The sequence below is a fragment of the Canis lupus genome, chromosome 19 (assembly GCF_003254725.2).
Source record: "Canis lupus dingo isolate Sandy chromosome 19, ASM325472v2, whole genome shotgun sequence".
Lineage (NCBI taxonomy): Eukaryota > Metazoa > Chordata > Mammalia > Carnivora > Canidae > Canis > Canis lupus.
In genome coordinates this window covers 4180828-4199309 of record NC_064261.1, presented here as the reverse complement: position 1 = coordinate 4199309, position 18482 = coordinate 4180828, and the positions used below count along the sequence as shown (strand labels likewise).

At 45.6% G+C, this 18482-nt stretch overlaps 1 long non-coding RNA gene across 6 annotated transcripts in view; it reads right to left on the bottom strand.

The window, feature by feature from the left end:
* The window catches only part of LOC112669285 (uncharacterized), a 151192-nt gene extending 145944 nt beyond the window's left edge, over window positions 1–5248 (bottom strand). For 5 of the 6 annotated variants that reach the window (XR_007403919.1, XR_007403920.1, XR_004807056.2 and 2 more), the window contains exon 1: window positions 4983–5248. This is a non-coding gene — a long non-coding RNA (uncharacterized LOC112669285). The remainder of the gene's footprint in view (window positions 1–4982) is intronic. The other variant, XR_007403918.1, reaches the window with a different exon arrangement.
* Between the last annotated feature and the right edge of the window lie 13234 nt (window positions 5249–18482).

Below are 18482 nucleotides of genomic sequence, written 5' to 3'. Positions count from 1 at the left end.
GAGAAGGTTGTTTTGATAAGGGAGCAAAAGGGGAGGAACAAGGCTGGTGGTCCCAGTAGTGCTGCTACTAAGGTGGACAGCACTGCAGAAGGCAATGGACGAAAATAAATAAATAAATAAATAAATAAATAAATAAATAAATAAATAAATAGAAGGCAATGGAGGATCCTCCTCACCATTTGGCCTACAGCTCCTCTGGGCTTCTGGTTTCCTTCTTCACTGTACATGTGGCTGAGAGAAAAATGGCAAGGTTGATCCAACATGATCATTTAATTCTACAGTGAATTGTTTGTTTTTCCCATTTTCCTGGCTCAAAAAAGATTTGTCACCAAGAACTACAGGGAAACGTGTTTCCTGTCTTACTGCTTGCCTCACCTTCAAGGCCATGACGGGCGATTTCTGGTATAGAAAGGCTAGTTCGAAGCTGCTTTGGGAAAGAACATAATGCTAGCTTGGGGATTGTGTGCTTTCCGCTGGTCAGGAAACATATACAGGAACACAAGGTACTGTTCGCTTAGTCAAGGCCCAAGGCCTTCACCAGTCCAGAAAGTTTCAAAACTTTGACTCCATGTCCCACACTGTGAAGGATCAGGGAAACTTTCTGCATGAATTATGTATGAGGAACCCTGGGGCAGGATCAAGCCATCAGCCAGGTGCACACATACTGTGTGTCCCCGACCCCTCCCCTCTCCGGAGCGGTGACAGTGGTGCAGACACTTAAGACTGTCCTCAATTTCAGCGCAGCCACACACAGCAGGGAACATGAATAAGGGAAGAGGGAGATCAAAGAACAAAAGAGGAAGCCAGGGGAAGAGGCAGACAAAAATAGAGAGGTGGGATAAAAGAGAGAGGAGGGCAAAGGAGAGTGAGAGAAGAGGAGCTGGAGGGAGACAGGCTGGGACAGAAAGAGACAGACAGGGCTGTAACGAGGGGGTTTGGCCTCTGTTTCCTTTCCCGTCCTTGATATTTAAACGTTTTCTTCTGGAGGGCCAGTCCTTCTGACTGAATTGGGTGGGATGGTGCTGGGGCTCTGGATTCTGGTCCTCACTGGACCCTCACTGCGTTCCTCGCAGGCTTCTCTGAAGTCCAGACACTTGAAAGTATCCACTCCGGTTGACTCAACTCTTCCAACTAAATCCATTTCCATCAAATTATCACTTCTAGTGGTGATAGAAAAATTAATGATTTCTTGAAGGGACTATTGTATTTAAATATTTCAAGCCTGTTGGTGTGATGTGTGTCAGCAAGAGAGAAACATATTGACTTGGAGCTGCAGCTAATGCTGGCTTTTATAAATATCCTGTCAGATAAATAATGGCTCTCAATGGATCCAATATGATGTACGGCTCTAAAGCAAGCAGGGTTTTGCAAAGAAGCTCAAAGGAAACTGCCATCACAATACCATGAGCTGAATAATGGGATTTTCGTTTATCTTTGCTACTAGAGAAAGGAGCAGTGGAGAGATTGGCTTGGCAGGCACCAAGGAGAAGGTAGATGGATTCCTTAGATTCCACAAAAGGTCCAAAACCAGAACAAAGGCCTCTAGCTGAGAGTCTCCAGAAAGCCAAAGGGCAACCAATATCTGCATGTGTCCATTTGACAACCGAGCAGCCAAGCTGGGGTTCTCAAGGGTCATTCCTGCCTGGACAAGCTGAAGCCCTCTCAGCTGGTAAGAGCTGGGCACTGGGCAGGAAAAGCCTGGGGTGTGGAGAGCTCCAATCAGAAATGACCACTGTAGCGACCAGGGTGCTGGAGACAGTTTAGCTGTCTACTTTTTGTCTCATTGTCCTCCTTTTCTCTCCTCCCTCCTATTATTTACCCTGCCCTCTACCTCACTGCACACCAGCAAATCTTGAGTTCCTCCAGAATTCATATATTAAAACCTGACCCCCAGGGTTAGGGAATTTGGAGGTGGGGCCTTTGCGAGGTGATTGGGTCATGAAAGCAGAGCCCCTGTAAATGGGATTAGTGTCCTTAAGAGAGACCCCAGAGAACTCCGTTGCCCCTTCCACCATGGGGGGTCACAATAAGAAGTCTACAGTCTGTGACCCAGAAAGCAGGTTCTCACCAAACACCAAATCTTTGGACACCTTGATCTAGAACTTCCCAGCCTAAAACTGTGTGAGATTAAATGTATGTGGCTTACAAGCCACCCATCCACGGCAGCCTGAACAGACTGAGACAACCTAATCAGGAAACTTGAGCAATGTCATTTTGCTTCCTGTTAAGATTTCCAACAAATATGAGGTGAGGGGTGGGCATGTGGAGGGATTACAACCACTGGTTGGAGAGGAGGTGGTATTATTGTCTGTGCACTTCAATTACCCACCATCAGTTGAGGACTGACCCTATTATACTGTCATGCCCACAATTCATCTTCAAAAGACATTTGAAGATCACAAGTTATAGGACTTTAAAATCCTAAACAACCTCATTCAAAGTGAAACACTCACTTAGCTTAGACTTTTCTGGCCTGCTCTGGGTTTTAATGTTGTCTTCTATTTAAAGCAATTGAAAATCTCTGCTCTCTCATAGATAAATAGAGTTGAAAGATTAATTAAAATGTGGAACAGAGAATGCCCTACCATATTTCATATGAGGACGTGGCAAAAAGGAACCATGCAAATCATCAGTAATTCAAAAGACCTCATCTTGACTGAAACTGTTCTGTTAATAAGTTAAAATGCCACGCAACTTTTAAAAATAAAAGTCCAACTTGTGAGCATGCCACCACTGTACTAAATTTCCTCACATAAATTAGCTATTCCCGTGGTCCTGCTAAGGATCCGTCTAGGCTATTAGTGGTAAGGAAAAAAAAAAAAAAAAAAAAACCATCTTCACACACATTTGCTGGGTATGTGTTTGGCTGAACCAAAAGACACCCCTCCCCCACTTCCCCTAATTCCGTACCCTTGAATTTACAGGATTACTGTGGCACCACAGTCTATTTGTGCTTACAATGGCTTTTGCAAGTGGGCTCTTAGCAGAGGTGTGGCCTTTGCACAACCAGCAAAGACACAGAGTTTCCCTCTGCTTCTTACACAAGGCCCAGTCACACCACGGAACCTGGAGAAATGATTGTTCTACCCAGTGCAAGTAACACCAAGCCAACCCTGGCTTCTTAATCCCAAAGAAACTGACAGCTTTCGGCAGAGAAAGATGACAGACATATAACTTCCCTGGGAATTTTGTGTTTGTAAAGGAAATGGCCTCCAATGACAGCAAACCAAGTCTCCAAGCGTGCCTCCAGACACTCAGCTCTGTGGATATATTTTTTAAAATTAAAAGAAAAGTGGAAAATAAAAGGGTTCATATTTTTAGGGCGACTACTCACCTGTTTGAATTCAACTCAGACAGTCTGAAAGCTAGGAATTTCCTTTAAACCTTTAGTTATTCACCTCTCTGGCACTCTACCTTGGGAACCACTAACTGTCCCATCACACAGACAGCAGGAATATCCTCCCATCCTCCATGAAGCGATTCCTTCAAACTCTCGCTGTGCGTCTTGTAGACACAAGGGTGCCATATACTAGGACAGAATGGCGGTCCCTCGCATACCTCATAATCGGTGGGGGAAACCCTGAATCTAGTTCCACCAACAGGCTCTCCTGACTCTGGGCAGCCTGTTCTTCAGTGCTGATCTGTTTTCCTTCTGAGAACTCTGAACAACATCATGCAAAAGTAGGGTGCTTCCAATTCGTTTGTCCCCTCCCCTCGGACCTGTCACCCTCACAAAGATGATACCTCTCATTCACCCTGATGTCCAACTACCATTTCTTCCCGTACGTTTATGGCTCTATTGCCATTCACAACTCAACTCCCCTTCCTCCGCATTCTTGGGCCTCGTTGTGTATGTTTCAAAACCGAGACACAATTTCTAGGAAGTTACACCACATGACTTGCAAGCTGGAAAGTGTTTCTTCCAAAAGTTGTGGAAAAATTATCTCTGGGTGAAGGCAGGTCCCATTGACCCATTAAACCCCTCTCTGCAGAGGGGGGGCCTGCCCAGTCACTGCGCTACATACTTGATATTCAGACAATGGGCGACACAAGCAACGTCCCTGCTCTTAGGAAACTTCCATCCTAGTTTGAGGGGAGGGAAGCAGAGAAATAGAGAGTAGGAAAGGAAAGGAAAATAAACCAGATAACTACACATTTTGATGAGCCCTCTGTGTAAACTCGCGACACAGGCCTCAAATAGGTCACGACTCTGGGGAGAGGGAAGAACAACACGCACATAACAAATTCTATGGTGTGACCCTGCAGTGACTACTCCACCCTCACAGGGTGACTTAATGGGGGTTCCTTTTTGTGGGACAGAGGGATGTCCCGAGTGGGGGGGGAAGTTCCCCTGGCAAAATGAAATGACCTCTCTCTTTGTACACAAAATGCCAGAAAGTGGGGTTTACATTATTTTAATTTATAGTTTTGTTTCCTCACAAGCATACGGGCCAAGAATGTAATCAAAATAAAAGATGCATTGATAATCTGACGACCAGGATTTTTCCTACCTCATTCCTAAAGACCTTCCTCAATTTTTCTAACCAAATTTAGGAATATCGAAATAAAGTTTTAAAGGACTGTTTCCTTTTTTCCTTCGTTCCTATGTCTTTACAGCTCCCGAAGCATTTTATCTTTCCCTTCAAAATGTTTGCAGGCCTTGCTATTACCTACTAACCACCTGATGCCAACCTTCTTATTTCCCTTTGAAGTGATTTCTTATGTTCCCTGTGGCAGCGATTCTGGTTATGGCAGCGTCTTCTAACTCAAAATAATCACTGACACTCTTCTTCTCCTCTCGGCCCCTAGACCGCAAAGGACCCCCAGCTACCCTGACCTCTAATTTGAAAAATACTTTCCTATGGCACCCCCCAGCACATAAATCTGCTTCTTTGTTCTTCTCCAAGAGCCTGCTGTCAACTGGCAGCAGACCCAGGAACAGCAGCCACTTCTATAGATCCTCGGGTCCATATGCTGCTTACTTTTCTCTAGCCGACCATAAGCATCTCACCCAAAGTGAGCAAGAGCTATTCTGGAAGCCTTTTCCACACCAGCAGGCAGGCCTTTGAGATTCTAAGAGAAAAGCGTAGGAAAAGGCGATAATCCTCACTCAAAGTTTTCAGCAGGAAATGGAATATCTCCAAGAGCCTTCAGCCACACCGGCGCTGGACAAAGACGCAGAAAGAACTGCCCCACATCTCCAGCTAGTCTCTTCTGCGAGGCGATATTTCCTTTCTTGGCAGCTATAGACAGCATTCCGGAACTCTGCATCTCTGTGAGCTCAGAACACATTTTTATTCTCAAATAAAATATGAAAATGTTAAATATTCCAAACCAGAGCTTTCAAGGTTTTTAAATAATCCTGGGACCTTCCTGACAAAGGCCCCAACCCAGCTTTCCGACATTATTATCCTTAATTCTCCTTCATGTGTGTAAAAACTCCTGCCAAAACACCTGAAGCACTGGTTTCTAAACAAACCCCCTATTTTCCAACCTCTGAGCATCTGCTCACCAGATCCCTCTGCCTTGGAATATTCTTCATTCTCAGCGCTCGTTTGAGACTCCTTTAGCTGCCGCCTCCCCCCATGAATCCGTCTCCATCCCCCTCCAGCCAAAACCCATCTCCTCTTCAGCATGCTTTCCTGATACACTGCTTATAGACCTACAATAAAACGGGCCGAGTCCTGTCTTGCATAATAGCCATGGACTCTAAACTCACTGAAGGTAAGGCCTGAGTCTTACTGATCTTGTTTTTCCCTCCAGCGTCCAGCACATGCAAACAGGCAATATTTAGTTATTTGTTAAATGTAAGGAATTGTATTGATTCTTTCTCTTCAATAATGGACTCTTTTTTCCTTTAAGATTTTATTTATTTATGAGAGATGCAGAGACACAGGCAGAGGGAGAAGCAGACTCCCTGTGGGAAGCCCGATGCAGGACTCGATCCCGGGACCCAGATCACTCCCTGAGCTGAAGGCAGACGCTCAACCACTGAGCCACCCAGGGATCCCCCTGTCTCTTGAAATTTTTGCTCTTGACCCTTCACATTTGAGGCATTGATTTTGTCTTTCCTCCTCTTTCAACAATGGATCGTACAGGAAGTAAAGCTTCTCTTGCCAATATGTGATTATATCTTCTCCCTTAGGTGCTGCTGAACACTGAACAGTGTCTGGTAAGCGGTAATAATTCCATACATATTTGTCATTATTGAGGAGGAAGAGGATATTGATATTAAAAAGAGAAAGGGAAAAAGAGAAAAGACCATTAGGTGGCATAAAGATGGCCACCAATTTTTTGACACTCTTGCTATGAAGAAGTACAGTCCCCTTGCATGTGGGTAGGCTCTGTAACTACTTTGGCCAATTGAATAAAGTAAAAATGGCACCGTGCCAGTTTCCAAGCCTAGTTCTTATAAGATGCTTCCACTGCCTGTCCTGGAACAATAATTCTTGGAACCCAGTTACCATGCTGGAGAAGTATAAGAAGCCCAAAGAGGAAATGAGTCAAGGCTCCAACAGCTCTCAGCTGACGGTTGCACCAACTAGCCAACCATATGAGTGAACCATCTTGAAGGTAAAAGCTCCAGCCCCTGTTGAGCCACCCCAACCTGAGGCCAGTAGAACAGAGCTACCCCGGCAAACCCACCAAATGGCAATTTGCAAACAAATTAAATGAGTGTTGCCATTTCAAGCCATTAAGCATTGGGATGGTTTGTTCAAAAACAGCAAATAATTGGGACATGTCTCATGGTTTAAAAATCTAAATATTTCCTAGACTTTTCAATATCCATAATATATTAACTTGGCCAGTTAATTAATGAATGGGCTACTCTTTTTTGAGGGACATACATGCTCTGTGTGGCATTCAAACTCTATTCCACCAAAAATTCTAAGTGGGGGTTGAGACTGAATAGGATGTGGGCCTCATGCTCCAGCTCCAATTAAATTTGGTCCCCCCCCCACCACTGTCATATTTCAAGTTCCTCTCAAGAATTCATTTTAATAAGGGATTCTATAGCTGCAAAATGTTTGAAAAGTGCTGTTCTAGAGTATTAAGCCCAACAAATCTGAGGCCATGTCCTCTGCTAGTAGCTCAGATTATTTTCACGACCCAGTGGAGCAATGGGCTTAAATTATCTTCCATTTACAGGCCAAACTAAGCTAAAACCCTAGTTACATTTTCTACAATCTCAACTATGTTGGGCATTTTTGCTTCTGCCTGGGATATCTGGTACACGAAAGGCAACTCCTGTTGCTTTCGGAAGTTCCCTCTATGAGCAGCAAAGCAGTGACACCTGCTTGGAAAAATTCTTCCCAGGAGTCATGGATGACATTTCTGGGAAAGATCCCAGAATGGCACATTGGAAATTAATAAGCGTACCAAGCAAATGGCTCCTATGGAAGATGTATCCTCTTGTTCGTTCAGCAGAATTGTATTGTCAGCGTAATGACCTCCCTGCCTCCCTGGGCCACTACCACTCATTGCTAAAGCCATTTGACATTATTTCTTATAGGTTGAGGCTTGCTTTGGACACTAGGACCCCATCTATTCCTAGTCAGGGCTTCTTTAGGGACATTCAGCTTAGAAATGTATTTGGGATGGAAAATGACCTTGGTAGACCCAATCTGACTTCAGATTCTAGTAACTAGAGCCTTCCACTATGACCAGGTGCCCGCATTCCTCCTGTTTCCAGCCACTTGGTCCTCCTGTGCTCTCTATCTCATCCTCAGTCTCCTCAAAACCAGAGCCCTATTATTATTTCTTCATTCAGTCTGGGCTCTGACAGATGCTCTACAATGATGTATGCCTTTCTGAGTCTGAGCATCTTGCTTTGTCCAGACTTTGCACCACTGGGCTCCACCTCCTTGCAAGAATACCACCTGTCACTGGCTGGCCCACCTTGACACTGGCTCTTCTCCAATCTACCACCATTGTGGCTTTTCAGAAACCACACATAGCACGCAGGGTGGTCGCTTCCACCCCTGCAGGCAGACTCAGCCTCTCAGGACCTGCCGCACCACAAGGATGTAAACTGTTCCTAGGATATTGTAAGGCTGCTGGGGCTGCCATAACCAAGGACCACAGACCAGGTGTCTTCAACAATAGAAATGCATTGTCTCACAGTTCTGAAAGCTAGAAGTCTGAGCTCAAAGTATCAGCAGTATTGGTTCCTCCTAAGGGCCATGAGGAAAGGATCTGTTTCAGGCTTCTCTCCATGGCTTGTAGACAGCCATATTCTCCCTGTGTCTTCACAGCATTATCCCTGTGTGTGTGTGCATGTGTGTCTGTGCACACATTTCCTTGTCTTATAAGGGTACCAGTCAGAATGGATTAGGGCCTACATTGATGAACCACATTTTACTTTAATTACCTCTGCGAAGACTCCCATCTTGAATATGGCCACATTCTAAGGTTCTGAGACGTTAGGATCAACAAAGGAATGGCAGCAGGGGCAGGGGGCACATAACACTGGTAACAGATGCCATCACTCCAGTTTAGTTCAACCCACTGTCTACGTGGTCTGAGCTTGAGAGTCTAAAAGCAGTGATTTTCAACTCAACCTCAGTCCTATAATGAGGAAATCCAAATGGTATCCCCTGCTAAAGCCTCATATGTGAGTGTGTCTTAAAAGGTTGGGGAGGCAGGATTGCCAAGGGCTTATTGCCACCTGAGAGACTGGGTGATCTTGTGGAGTAAACTGACACAGAAAAGGAGAGGAAGGTGAGTGGCCAGCAAGAAAGAACACAGGGTCTGTCACTGGATATCCCTATAAATTCATAGTCCTTGGGGGAAAAGATAGATTCCAAATTAAAAGTAAAAGAGCTGTTTTTATTTTTTTTAATATGTTCCATTTTCCTTTTTTTTAAGACTTTATTTATTTATTCATGAGAGACACAGAGACAGAGAGGCAGAGACACAGGCAGAGGGAGAAGCAGGCTCCATGCAGGGAGCCCGACGTGGGACTCGATCCCGGGACTCCAGGATCAGGCCCTGGGCCGAAGGGGGTGCTAAACCGCTGAGCCACCCAGGCTGCCCTAAATATGTTCAGTTTTGGTAGCATAAGCAATCCTGCCTTATTACCTGGCTAATAGGGAGTAACATTATCCTTATTTCCTAGCTTAAAACAGCGTAGCTGAGTACACCGAGGGCTCAGAAAATGCAGTAAAGCTTTGATGACAAAGTGCCCCAGGACATCAACCAGATGTGACATAAGTAGCAGCATGTGGTGGATACAGCTATGTCCTGAAGAAGCAGGAGTGGGAAGTATGGTGCCCAGGAGATACCAAGGGGTAAGTGACCGCCGAGGCTCGTGAGAACACTTAAGTCACATCATGGAAGTTTTCAGAAATCACTGAGGGAGATGGGAGTGATTTCATCAGGACCTAGGGTATGTATCATAGCAGGTAAGAGCAAGAGTTAACAAATACACATTGTCTCCAAAAATAAGGACTTTTTCTTTTTGTATGTGTGCCTGACTGCTTAACTAGGGCTTCCAAAGTCACAGTTAAAGAAAGAGTTTCTAGAGAAGTGACATTTTTTAAAAGGAGAGCTCCTGATGGATTGCAATGCAATTTCAATTTCGTTTAATCCAAGCCAGAAAGGTCATAATTTAATGTTAGCATCTGGCCAGTATATTTCTTCTAATCGCATCGTGTTAAAGAGATGCATTCTCCTGTCTCATTGAACACTGGTAGGCTGTCATCTTCACTAGGGCAATGGAACTTCATGGGTCAAGGAAGTCTACCAAAGGGGCGCCCAGGGGGCCTAGTGGTTGAGCATCTGCCTTTGTCTCAGGCCATGATCCGGGGGTCCTGGGATCGAGTCCCATGTCGGGCTCCCTGCATGGAGCCTGCTTCTCCCTCTGCCTGTGTCTCTGCCTCTCTCTCTCTGTGTCTCTCATGAATAAATAAATAAAATCTTTAAAATAAAAAAAAGAAAATCAAATAAAGAGATACATTACTCCATTCACCTCCATCATTGTGATTTTATTGAAGAAAAGTGATCAAAGTTAGACTCTCTTTGGTTGGCTTCACCTGGAGAAACAAAATTCCCAGGAGAGGGGGTGCGCACATGAACATCAAGACACTCACCACAAATTAAAAGGTCGCCAAGCTCAACGGCATAAAATTCTATTGTAACATTTATCCTCCTTGTCTCCTACGGTGGTTTGTAGTGAAAGCTGCGCAGCTTGCAATGAATCCACCAACCAAGGTAGAAGGTTTATGACAACCTTATTTCCCTTGTCAGAAAGTATATGGGAAAACCAAACGGAGAAGGATAACAAAGGGCAGAAATCCTGAGGCTAAATTATAGGTTCACATATCCATGCAGTATTATTAGCCTAGTCAAATGCCTACTGAGCTTCTGCATTCTAGTAAGATTTCTCTGTGGCGTCAGTGGGACACCATGCTCCACGCTCGGCTGCCTCGTGAAGTGTTGTTATTTAATAGTTGACGCGTGCCATCCAGCTGTGGCAGCAATTCCCCACAGAGGTTTTACATTAGTTTAATTTTTCAAAGTTCTACATTTTTTTTTCTAGTTTAACAGACGTTAATGCACAGAGATGGGACGTTTTATCAAAGTCATTTTTCCAGAACTACGACTAACTGGTAACGAGTGATGCGGACCTCCCAAGTTCAATTACCGGAGAGCCCCAGTTACACAAAGCGCCGACCCAGAATCTGAACACAGTAGACATCCAGCGAATATCACTTCCCTCGCCCTTCAAGCTGACCACACTGTGGGTTTCTATTCAACCATGGCACAGATTTTTCTCTAAAGCCCTTAATTATGTCAGAGACTTTATGTTTTCTAACCAAATTTCAGATAAGGAGATACTTCTGCTTTTGCTACTGTGTGAATTAAGCACCCAACTGAATGGACTCTCTCTCTTTTGGCCACTGATCTGGGCCCGTCAGTGAGGTGGTCGCGTACCACCCAGTTATGTAAGGTCAGAAAGTGGCCTCGGCTGCGCAAAGAAGGGACACATAACTGCCTCAAGTCTATTTGAAGCCTGGGTAGCTTTGAGGCAGCAGTTGAAGCAGAAGATTAGGGCAGGCCAGAGTCTAATCTCTTTGCCTCCACATGCATTCTGACCTTGAACTAAAAAGAAGGCAGACCTGTAGGAAATGGCAAGGAAACTCTGTCCTCTGTCTGGGACGGGCCACGGGCTCCCTTGACCTTCCACTGCTGGTGGAATTCAGCCAATAAGAAGGCCTGCTAACAGACTGAGGGAGAGAAGAGAGCAATGACGAGGTATTTATTCCCTCAGCTTCTTCCAGCTGACTGCGAACCTCCACAAGAGGTTACAGGTGCTGTCAAGGCAGCCCACCGCACGTAACTTCCTCCTTTCAGGCTGTGGGAACACTACCTCCCCACGTCTCCAGAGGCTTAGAGGGATGACAACTACTAGGCCCTTTGCTATCACTTAAGCTTGCCCTACGTTCCATCCACACCTTGGTAACGTGTGTATTAAACCACCCTCAAATTATTCCTTTACAGTGATGGAGGAAAAGGTGTTACATTTACTCCAAAACTCATATTACACATGTCAGTATGGCGAAGGGTCCTCAGCCACATTTATATGAAATGACAGTCACTGTGGACATCTTGGGACACCAATGTTCAGCTGCACCCTTCATTCTTTCAGCCAATATGGATTGGTTGGCTTCTATGTGCTGAACACAGACACTGTTCTAGGCAAGCTGGCTGATGCAGGGAGTCCGCTGGGTAGCCCCAACCCCACCCCAAACACACACATTAGAGATGAAGTCTCTTGGCTCGCCATTTGTCTGATCACCATGCCCTACTGGAGCTCAAGCCTTCATCACTGCAGCTGAAGGCACAGTTGACTCCACATCTGAGCTCCTGCCTCCCTCCTCCTCAGTCCATCCTCTGTGCTGACACATGGCCGTCTCCACAGCACAGATCTGATCATGGCACTGCCACTATAAGGTTACCGATCAACTCTGAGCATGCCGCGTGGTCCTTGCCCATCTTTCCATACCATGGTCCTGTCCTGCCAACACCTAATGTTCCCCCAACCGGAATGCTTCTATAATTTTCACATCCTCTTCTAGCTGCTTGGAATGCTGTCTTCCCATTATCTTGCTGGAAAATTCCTAACTCGAGTGAGTCTGCAAAGCCTTCCAGGGACCAGTGGGTGGAATTAAATGCTTCCTTCTGTGTGGTCCTATAGCAGCCCACGCACACCTCTTGTCACATCACTCAAAATACTCTGCTGCAAAGTTGGTTCTCTCATTGGCTCTCCTACTATGCTCAGGTTGTGTGCAGGGGCCCTGTCATCTTCATCCTGGGGTAAATGCTACTTGAAAAGCGATGGATGGCAATTTCTGCATTCCAGGTGGTATAACAGATTTATCTTTGGGGAAGATCTGGAGTTTTTTTTTAATTGGGGAAAACACTGTGGTTTCCTTTTTAATTTACAAAGGAAATGCCCAAAGCCTGCTATGGAAAAAGAGACTAAGATCATAAGAAACCAAACAGTGTTAAAATCAAGGCCTTAGGTGGTGTGATGCACGCCTAAGGAGACACTACCTGGCTGCGAAGAAAGTCTCCCTGTTCTTCCCCAGTGAGGAGCCTGGGGCTGGGGAAATAGATAGCTTGGTGGGGGAATCAACCTCAACAGCAAGACGACTGCTGGCCAGGGCTGCAGGAGATGCTGTTGGAGCGGCGATAGCTAACCTCTCACTTATGCTTTCCTTCCCCATGTTGTAATTCTTTCACGATGACTTCCTGTCATCCGTTCACCACTATATCCCAATAGCAGCCTTGGGGAATGAAAGAAGAACATGTATGTGTGTTTTGGGGCAAACCAGAGCACAGAGAGCCAGAGCAGCAGGAGCAGATGGACAAGAGGGGCAGCAATGAAGGGGATCCCAGATCAGAGCAGCACCCCAAGAAAGAGACGACCCTGGCAGGTGTACCTGCATCTTCATGTAGCCTTCAGAAAGGGTGAGTGGATGTCTTGAGTTCACAAGACTAAGGGCAGGATTCACTTTATGTGGCTAAAAAAAATAAAGAGTTATGATCAGCTAATTAGTACAAGGCATCTAGGAGCTCATCTGTGTGCTCACCTCCGTCACCCCCAGCCACCAGCCAGCCTCACCTCTGTGGCTGTAGCAGATGGAGCAGGTCCCCGTTACACGCGAGCACCGTCCAGTTTGCTCCTAGCTTTCACTTTCCTGAGCCACTAGAATGATCCTGGGGTGGCTGAAGGTCTAATCTCTCCCAGCCACCAGGACAAAGAAACTGTAAAACACACCAAAGAGAGGGTTGATGGATCCCTCGCAAGGCAGGGAAACACTATGTGTTCTGGAAGGCTTGGAGAAGGAAATCCTGAGGGGCTGTAGAGCTTCCAAGCCAGAGGTTTCCGGGAGCCTAGAGTCAGCAACTGTGCCCTCGTGAGCATGAGTGTTTATTCAAGAGAGAAGCCCTCAGCCCTGAGAGGCTCCACTGACTCCCACCAAGAGATCTGAAAGATGTTGGTGTTGCCAACTTTGACCTCCACACCCCTCCTTTCCTCCTAGGTGCACTTTTTCTTTGGAAGACATTGGATTTTGGCCAGGGAGGCACAAAAGTTTCACCCTCTCCAAAGTGGCTAAGAGGGTGAGGTTGTAGTAAACCACTACACACAGGGGCAGCCCAGGTGTGCGGCACACTCAGGACCGCACTAGGCCCTTGGTGTGGTAGCAGGGCTCCTGGGCCAGGGGCTGGGGAGGGGCGGGGGTTGAAGAGGGAGCTCAGGAATGGGGGGGCCAGGGATGGGGAGGACTTGGGGAGGGGAGCCTGTGACCCCAGCAGCTCCAGCGCCAGCAAACAGGCCCGCAGGCCTGGAGAGGAAGGCAACAGCACTCTCTTGCCAATGGGAATTCTCAACTCGGCTGTTTACTAAGTGCTTCTGCAAAAGAACGTGAGAAGCAGAAAAGGTCAGAATTCTGAGCTGTCTGTTACCGCTCACGGCCCCAAGTGGACAAGCAGTAGGAAAATGACAGAATTAATGATGAACCAGGAGACAGAACAAAGGGGAAAGGACAAACAAGCAAGGCTGGACAGTGGGGTTTCCATACACCGTCAATTCGGAGGGGCGCCAAGACTAAGGGATCATCCAAACAGGGACAAGGAGCCCAGGCCAACACGTGACAACACTTGGGTCCCTGGGGACGATCAGACTAAGACACATGTGTGTCCTTAGCAAAGGGTTCGTGGTGGGTTCAAGGAGTCTGCATTTGGAATTTGTTTCTGTTGCTCACGGGAGCACTCTCTTTACTAGGAACACAAAGCAAAGAACTTTACTGTCTAATACATATGTCTGTTTATCAGTAGATTTCCAAGGCCTAAACCTGAACATATCAGATCCTATATTTGGATGTTCCTAGCTACAGGGGAAAAAAAAAATCAAAGACAAAGGATTGGCACCTGTTTGAGAAGGTAAATGAAATCTTGAGTGGAAAATGAAGCTCATGTGTCCATGACAAACATAAATGCACCGAAAAATCCAAAGTAGTTAATAAGCACTGGTGTGTTACAGATAAAGCGGGGACGGAAGGAAGGAGGGGTTTGAGAAATCTCCAACCCCGAGACTGGTTCCTGGATGTGCCATCTATGTTGTGGCAACCATCAGGGTGCTGCTCCCCCCGTCCAAGCCCCAAATCCCTCTCTGTGATCACGCCATCTGAGAGGGGCTAAAGGGCTAAGCCCAGCATGTAGCACTTGGGAAATAGGAGCTCATCCCTTCTTCCTTCAGAACAGCTTTGGGGAAGCAACATGGAATTCTCTGCATAAGGTCTTGAACTTCAATTTGTGGAGGCAGAGGCAGTCAGGGGCAAGAAAACAGCAATGGATCAATGAGTAAAACCGAGGCAAGCAATCCCAAGAAATGGCTAATGGTTCTCAGTCACTACAAAACCATCGTAAGTACTTACTTAGTTCTGTCCTCTTGCATTGAGCAGAACAAGTGCCCACAAATTCACCAAAATCTCACACAGGGGGCCCTTGTGAGGCCCCTGCCCGCTGAGGAGCGTCATCGCTCACCTTGGCCCTGTGACCACTGATCTTTCCTTTCAGTATAGAAACTGAACCAAGGACAGCAGCATCACAGCCAGTATTTTTCATGGTATAAGGCCAGGGTTGGTCTCCAAACACTTACTTGGTCATCCGACTTTAGCTAAGGGCAGGAGTTCCCAATATTTAAAAATACGAGAGCAGTTTCTTTTGCAATAGAGAGTCACAGAACACCCTACGCGGCCCAAGATGCCCTTTTTGTACCTGTCAATTAAGAAAACCTATAATCTCAAAAGCCGACCCTAAATGTGAATTATATTTAACCCTATGGTTTCGCGACGTGTGTGTGTAAAAATACTATTGATCCCACAAGAGAAGATACTGAGTGAGAATACAGCCTTCTGGATGCATTGCAACAGTGTGATTAACCTCCCTCCTCCTGGAGGTGCAAAGCCCACACCTGAGGAACCACTTATCTGGGGCCCTCAGCCTCTTGCTTCTTTTATATAAATCTCCATCCAGGAGGCCTGGCTGGCTTGGTTGGTTAAGCATCTGCCTTTGACTCAGGTCATGATCCCGGAGTCCTGGGATCGAGCCCTGTGTCCCTTCTCCCTCTGCCTCTGCTAGTGTGCTCGCTCTTTCTCTCCATCTCAAATAAATAAAATCTTTAAAGAAAATAAATAAGATAAACCTCCACCCAAAAAACTGAAGATGAAGAATGATTTGGTCAATTTTGAAGCCAGCTTTTAAAAATAGAAAGATGGAGGGAACCTTCAAGTATTGAGAGTAAATTTATCCCTGAGGTTATAATGAATTAATGAATATATTGCTTACAAACAACTGAAATCTATTTCCCACAGTTTTGGAGGCTGGAAAGTCTAAGGTCAGGCGCCAGCACAGCCTGATGAGAAGCTCTCGTCCTACTTTATAGCTGGCACTTTCACCGTATCCTAACTTGGAGGAAAGGAAAGGATCTCTCCCCTGGGCCTCTTTTTTTCCTTCTCTGTCTTTTTTTAAGAAAGTGATCAAACATCCTAGTATCTCTACTCTGAAGCACTAGCAAACAACAGTGAAGGAAAAAAAAAAAAACACGGTTTTTACAAGGAATGATTGGTACAGTGACATAGCTATGTCTCAGAGTCCTAGAGAAATTAATGCTAATTAATTCTTATTATTAATTGTATCTGTTAAAAATGGAGCAGGGTATTGTTGGATGATATTTAAGTTGGCCGTAACCGGCAATAGCTTATAAACTAACTGAATGAGAAGTCTTTAAAATCTGGTTGCTAAAACAGAAGGAAAAATCTCTAGACATTCATATGATTGATTATTTGGCATGATATGCTGAGTCTCAGGGAAAAACCAAAGCAGCTAACTGAAGACTCCTTTTATTTTTTATCTTGAAAATGACAAAATAATAATAATAATAACAACTCCCAACAATACCTCCAGTCCTCCCATACCGATGCCAATTTTTATGAGACCGCCCCCAGCAACTAGGTCCATGGTTTCAACGCAAATGGTATGATACGCCCCGTCACTGGTTAACGGGGAGGCATCTGATCCTGTTGGAACAGGCTTGAGCATCTGCCTTCCGCGTTTGGTTATGGTCTATGTCAACAAATACAGCAGCAGAGAAGGCCCAGCACAATTATTCACCAGGGACCCGTTTACATTTCTACTGTCAATTCTAATAGGTTTTTTATTGAATTAAATTCTTCTGCCCTCATTAGAATCATGATTGCCTGTCACCGAGTATGACATGTTTGAATTCCCACAAGGATGTTAGACTCTCCATCTTGTATATTGCCCAGGAGGGATCAAGGACAAGGCGCTGTTGAAAATTTTACATGTCGATCCTTGAAATTAGGGTATAAATACCACTCGGCAAATATGTAACTGTGCTTCACAACAAACAATCCAGAGAACTCCTGGTGTTCTTGTGTCTAGCAGGATGAGCAACTCGGCAGGTCCTGAGACAGCCAGGCTGACCTGCCACCTGCCAACCTCAGCTTGTAGATGGAGCACCTGGTGGTTTTTCAGGTCTTGTCAGAGAACGTGACCAGAGCAACAACCAACTAGAGGACCTAAGGGCCACCAAAGCTTACCAACACGGACAGCCACGTCATGTGGGGCAGGGTTGGAGGTAAGGCTTACTGCTAAGAACTCAATACTTGGGCCCTGTGGAGGGCAGGTGACTGTGTGCTGGATAAGAGAAGAGAAATGCCCAAGAGGTGGTCATGGCTACTGAACACTTACCCTGCCAAACACTTTCAGGCTAATTCTTTTAAGAATTACAACTCAGTGAGGAATAACGCTTATACCCATTTTAACAACAGAGGCCACTGAAGTTCGGAGAGCCACTTTCCCACTGTCACAGAGTAAGCAGCTGAGCGGGAGGGAGACCGCGTTTGCCTGACTTTCACATTACAGCTCCCCCTCATACAGTGGCTCAGGGCAGAGGCTGGCCCTCCAGAGACAGGGAATGTGACAGAGGCTGACAAGGGGGACTTTGGGGACCCGGAACGTATCCTGGCTAAGAGGATCAGTGGAACTACAAGCCAGATTCCACAGAGATCCACGAGCCCAGATATACTCCCATCTGGACCACCCCAAAATTTGTGTTCATAGTTGGGAATTTGCTCTTTCTTCAGTAACTACGTGGAAAGAAAAAGAGGACTCTGCTAGCCAAGAATGATGATGGGGGAAAAATAAGCCATCTTCTCTTCCCTTGATCCTTAATTTTCAATCAAGTATACAGATGTCATTCCATGAGACTGCCTTTTGGGGAGATTTAACCAGCATCAAGGGAGATGGCTTCATCCTCTCAGCTCTAAAATTTTCACATTTTACAGCTTGATCCTGTTTTTTCAACATTCCCCAGCCTGAGTTTCTCTGTAGGGACATTGGCCTCCCTTGAGACTCCATGGGTGGGGTCCAGGCAACTATATTCATAATAAGCTCCCCAGGCAGTTCTAGAGCACCCCCTCCCCAAGTAGGAGTCCCAAGATACAAAACAAGTTAACATTTTGCAGGTGGGTATCAATCAGTCATGGTATCTTTTTTTTTTTTTTTTCTGGTGTCTTCATTTGTGGGGAAAATAAGGAGGGACAACTTTTGGGCGGGAGGCCACGAGAAATAGGCTGGCTATAGGAAAATCCAGTTTCTCATCACTGTTTAAATTCCTCTCCAAGAGATTCGAAATCAACCGTATTAGAATATCCAGGGGAGGGGAAAAAATTCTTTCTATTAAAAGCAGCTATTACCTAGAGAGAGCAGAATATAAGGATAGGGTTTGTTTGATTGTTTGATGGCTTGCTTATTTGCACTCATAAACTCAGAACTTGACACCTAGGTGGGGAAGCAGTTTTGCCCACTCAGTACCATCTGTTTGCCTATTGAGACAACCTGAACTCCAGCTACGTCTCTTTAATGATCTAAAGCAAGAAAATAGCTTC